Raw genomic sequence first — 6000 nt, 5'->3', positions numbered from 1 at the left:
AAGCCGGTGGTGATTGACACCGCCCAGCCCATTAGCTTCCCCACCAGCCGGTGACAGTATCCATCCATTTCCAACTTCTCCATCACTGTCGTTAGCCGCCACGAGTCTTTCCAAGCCGTGGCACTCTTTCCGCCGCTGCGCCGCCGTCGCACCACCATTGGCCACCATCTTCTCACCACTTCATCATCGACCTCTTAGCAACCCATTGGACCCAACCCCAGCTCCGATCCGTCACCGGTGAAGCACAACCAACCCCATTTTCGATTTGGGTGTTTTTGGTCTTCTACCACCGCCCACGCCGCCACCCACGGCCAATCTTCACCACCACTAGCTTCACCGACATCCCTAGGCCCTACACTATCAATCTCGGGTCTTCGTTTGCACTCGTTGAAAAATGGGTATCTGTGACCCACGGCCACAGTGCATTTTGCACTGTTCTGCAACTGCATTTCCACTTCTGGCACCTCCTTGATCCTCCAGAAATTATTATATAGCGCTGTAAGTATTTTCCAAATAAATCTTGTGATTGAAACGTATTTTTGCACTAACACTTTACACTGTATTGGATTATTGACTGGTTTTGCCGGACTGAGTCCGACGAGTACGGGGGTCGGATGGATTGGAGAATGAAGTTGTTTGATTGATTGGATTGTGTTGACATTGTTGGTTGTTGGATACTGTTGTCGTGTTGTATTCATTGCAATTGCATGCATGTTCATGTTTATAACTGAAAACTGGGTTTTCGCATGATTGCATGCATGTTCATGTGTTTATTTGAAAATGGGATTTTCATGTGAGAAATGATTTGAGTATGCTTGAAATGTTTGGATTGACTGGTTTGAGAAAAAGGGAAAGAGACTATAGGGATGGTGGTAAGCAGGGATGGTGGTAGAGTCCCGCCTGTGATTCCCGCCTACAGTGCTCTGATATGTATTCATTGTGTGGAAAGGAACTGTAGGGATGGTGGTAAGCAGGGATGGTGGTTGTGTCCCGCCTGTGATTCCTGCCTACGGTGCACGCGGTAGGGATGGTGGTATAGTCTCGCCTGTGATTCTTGCCTACAGTGTCCGATACATGGTTGGGTTTTGTGTAAATCATTTTCTAGGAAAATGTTGGATTTTACGTTTTGGCTAAAAATGGGATATTTAGCGTGTGTTGGAAGAATACTCGTTTTCGAAAAAATGAGATTTTGAGATCTGTTAGTTGGTTGCTTTAATGCATTTTTATCTCGAGGGTTGTTTGGATTATTACTTACCTGCGGTAGCGCAGATTTTACGGTAGCGCAGATTTTGATGTAGATGAGGATGATGAGTCTTAGGCTTTGGCTCCATTGGAAGAGCGATCTGGGATTACTCTCGTGTATCGAGATTTATTATCCTACTCTTTTATATATTTATCTTTTGTAATATATTTGGGATGACTGTATAACTTTTAAAGGTAAATTATTTTGGATACCTGTATTTAAATTTCTGGTACTTAGTTGACTTATTATGTTATCCGCTGCGACTTTTGTTGTGCACTTTTGTATATTGCACACACTTTTGCACAATTCTTTGGGATGCGTGACCCATGTTGTCATCATCCCGACGTCACGACTCTCGCGTCCCTATACGTGGGGGTCGGGGCGTCACAGGTGGTATCAGAGCAGTTCGGCTCTGGGTAAAACCACATGTCCCTTAAAATAGTACCAGAAAATATTTTTCTTATTTGAAAATAAGTTTTTTTAAAATGTGGTAAGTTAAATTATTTATTTTTGAAATAAGTATGATATATTATGAGGCTATTGTTATTTATTTTATGTTAATTAATGTTATTTTATTCTATTTTATTTTATTGTATTTTTGGTGTTGCCTTTGGGTCTTGTTTGATTGTCCGGGGATTAAGCGAGGTTAAGGATTGTTCTTGACAGGAAAATGGTGAGACCAAGGAGGCCAACTGATGTGCCCGAGGATGACCTACCAAGGGGTGATGGAAATTACGCCATGGCCAGGGTGTTAAATAGGATGATGGGGTTCCTCGAACAGAATTTTCGGCCACAACAAGGAGAACAGTATAGGGCGATGCAGGCCGGGTGCACCTATGAGCGCTTCTTACCGCATAGCACCCCTGCCTTTACTGGTGAATAGGATCCATTACGGGCTAGAAGGTGGATTGAAGATCTTGAAAGGACATTTGAAGTTTGTGGTTGTACGAAGGCTCAGATGGTGTTGTATGGGAGTTATTTGCTGCAAGGTGAAGCGGGAAACTGGTGGCAGACTAAGCGACAACTCCTAGAGATGGAGTTGGGATCTTTTGCGGTAGTATCTTGGCAGCGCTTCAAGAAAGAGTTCGACGACCGCTTTTTCCCTGTTTTTGTGAGGCGGCAGATGGCACGAGATTCCATAACTTGGTCCAAGGGGATATGACTGTTGAGCAGTATGCTCGAAAATTTATGGAGCTCGGGCGATTTGCAACTTATTTGATAGCCACTGAAGAGATGCGGGCTGAACGTTTCCTAGAAGGGTTGCGCCCTCAGATCCGCAGGCAGGTTGTGTGCCTGGAAATCCAGAATTTTCAGAGGTTGGTCGATGTGGCCTCTATTGCTGAGCGAGAGCGAGGTGTTGTGGTAGGCTCCCCTCCGGGTAAGAAACGACTAAACGTTGATGGTGAAGGGAGCAGCTCCGGGTCGCCACAGATGTTTGTGCAAAGGATCAGGGCCCGAGCGCAGGCAGCCTCCGGTATACGTATGGGGGCCGAGCTCTAGTCTGTGGCAGATGTAATAGAGCTCACAAGGGTGAGTGCCGTCAGGGTAGGAACCAGTGTTTTGAGTGCGACCAAACGGGGCACTTTTATCGTGAGTGCCCTGGTCGGACTCAAGGGAATCAGGGTGGTCATCAAGCTGATAGAACTAATCAGAGACAAGTAGTTCAAGCTCGGATGTATGCGGTGACTCCTGGTAGTGCTGACGACGTGATTCCAGAGACTCAGGACGCTGGAGTTATGGTAGGTATGGGTCTAATCTTACCTTTCGTAATGGATGCCATGTGTGGTTTATTCTCAGGTTTTGAAAAGTTATGCAAGTGGTACCCATGCCCGTTGGGTGTTAGAGGTCGTGTGATTTTATTAAGTGTGTTTTGGTTACATCTGGTATCCTATTTTAGCGTGATGATTGGCTCTACAAATTTCGAGGACGAAATTTTATTTAAAGGGGGGAGGATGTAACACCCCGTATTTTAGTGTATTTTTAATGAATGAATTATTTTTATTAATTCAAAAATTTATTCATTTATTTTAAAATTATTGGATTTTTAATTGGGTTATTTTTATGATTTTTAGTTTACGAAAATTATTTTTGAAGTGCTTTCTCTAAATTAATTATTGTTATGCGTTTAAATTTCTTCTCGAATTAAATTAATTTATTATCGGGTTTAATTATTTATTTTAATTATAATCATCGTGTTTGAAATATTTTATTTCACTTGCTGTTTTAAAATCGTTTCCGTTGGATCATTTTTGTGACCTAAGATGAGAGGATTGGAACTTATTTCTTTCCCTACATTTTTCTTTTCTTCTTTTCTTTTCCTTTTCTTTTCATTTTCTTCTTTTTTTTTTTTCTTTCTTTCTTCTTCTTCTCTCCAGCGTGCGATGCCAGCCCCTCCTTCTCTCTCCGTCCGATCTTTCTCCTCCCCAGCCTGCCGCCGTGAGCTGGCGGTGATCGACACCGCCCAGCCCATTAGCTTCCCCACCGACAGGCGACAGTACCCCTCCATTTCCAGCTCCTCCATCGCTGCCGTTAGCCGCCACGAGTCTCTCCAAGCAGCGGCACTCTTTCTGCCGCTACGCCGCCGTCGCACCACCATTGGCCACCATCTTCTCACCACTTCATCCTCAACCTCTTAGCTACCCATTGGACCTAACCCCTGCTCCGATCCGTCACCGATGAAGCAGAACCAACCCCATTTCCGATTAGGTTGTTTTTGGCCTTCTACCGGTGCCCACGCCGCCACCCACGGCCAACCTTCTCCACCACTAGCTTCACCGACATCCCTAGGCCCTACCCTATCAATCTGGGGTCTTCGTTTGCACCAGTTGAAAAGTGGGTATCTGTGACCCCTGGCCAAAGTGCATTTTACACTGTTCTACAGCTGCATTTCCACTTCTGGCAACTCCTTGATCCTCCAGAAATTATTATATAGTGCTGTAAGTATTTTCCAAGTAACTCTTGTGATTTAAATGTATTTTTGCACTAACACTTTACACTGTATTGGATTATTGACTGGTTTTTCCTGACTGAGTTCTAGGAGTACGGGGGTCGGATGGATTGGAGAATGAAGTTGTTTGATTGATTGGATTGTGTTGACATTGTTGGTTGTTGGATACTGTTGTCGTGTTGTGTTCATTGCAATTGCACGCATGTTTATGTTTGTAACTGAAAACTGGATTTTCGCATGATTGCATGCATGTTCATGTGTTTATTTGAAAACGGGATTTTCATGTGAGAAATGATTTGAGTATGCTTGAAATGTTTGGATTGACTGGTTTGAGAAAAAGGGAAAGAGACTATAGGGATGGTGGTAAGCAGGGACAGTGGTAGAGTCCTGCCTGTGATTCCCGCCTACAGTGCTCCGATATGTATTCATTGTGTGGAAAGTAATTGTAGGGATGGTGGTAAGTAGAGATGGTGGTAGAGTCCTGCCTGTGATTCCCACCTACGGTGCACGCGGCAGGGATGGTGGTTGTGTCCTGCCCGTGATTCCCGCCTACGGTGCACGCGGTAGGGATGGTGGTATAGTCCCGCCTACAGTGTCCGATACATGGTTGGGTTTTGTGTAAATCATTTTCTGGGAAAATGTTGGATTTTACGTTTTGGCTAAAAATGGGATATTTAGCGTGTGTTGGAAGAATACTCGTTCTCGAAAAAATGAGATTTTGGGATCTGTTAGTTGGTTGCTTTAATACGCTTTTATCTCGAGGGTTGTTTGGATTATTACTTACCTGCGGTACCGTTTTATGGCATCGCAGATTTTGATGCAGATGAGGATGATGAGTCTTAGGCTTTGCCTCCATTGGAAGAGCGATCTGGGATTGCTCTCGTGTATCGAGATTTATTATCCTACTCATTTATGTATTAATCTTTTGTAATATATTTGGGATGACTGTATAACTTTTAAAGGTAAATTATTTTGGATACTTGTATTTAAATTTCTGGTACATAGTTGACTTATTATATTATCCGCTGCGACTTTTGTTGTGCACTTTTGTATGTTGCACACACTAGGGCACAATTCGTTGGGATGTGTGACCCATGTTGTCATCATCCCGACGTCACGATTCTCGCGTCCCTATACGCGAGAGTCGGGGCGTCACAGGAATTTTCATGAACAAAAAATCATAAAAATAACCCAATTAAAAAGACAATAGTTTTAAATTAAAATAATAAATTTTGAATCATTAAAAATAATTCCTTCATTAAAAATACACTAATGCAATTGCGGCGATAAAGGTACAATTTGCAACGAATAAAAATCGTTGGGAAAGAAAATATTTGCCGGCGATTTTTGGCTTCCGTTGGAGTAGATCAAAAGTGGGGCTTTAATACCGGCGAACCTCCAGCGATTTATAAATGGGATAGGTGAGAAGCGGCAATTTTGTTGGTTTTGCCAACAAAAGTGAATCGCCGGTAAAGTTGATTCCCTTGTAGTTCTGCTATTTCAACTCAGTGGCTCCTTGTTAGGATCCAGATCCGAATACAGGAAAAAAATAAGTTAAAACCACATTCAACATATTTTTTTTACCTGCACATGTTGAATCAAACAAATTGTGTAGTTTGATAATATTGACCACTAAGTGATTATGATGAATATTGCCAAGCATCGGTCCAGAACCAAAATGCCTTTAAAAGATAGACAAAGAGAAGGGGTGTCAAAGATATGTTACCCTGTGAATTAGATGAGCATCATAGGCAATCGCTTTTGAAACACCTTACAGAAACAAGAGTGTCTGCTAAAATATTAAAGCACA

This window comes from Juglans regia, chromosome 7 (genome assembly GCF_001411555.2).
Source record: "Juglans regia cultivar Chandler chromosome 7, Walnut 2.0, whole genome shotgun sequence".
NCBI classification, from domain to species: Eukaryota; Viridiplantae; Streptophyta; class Magnoliopsida; order Fagales; family Juglandaceae; genus Juglans; species Juglans regia.
The sequence above is the reverse complement of the archived record's forward strand: the minus strand, read 5'-3'. Positions refer to the sequence as shown.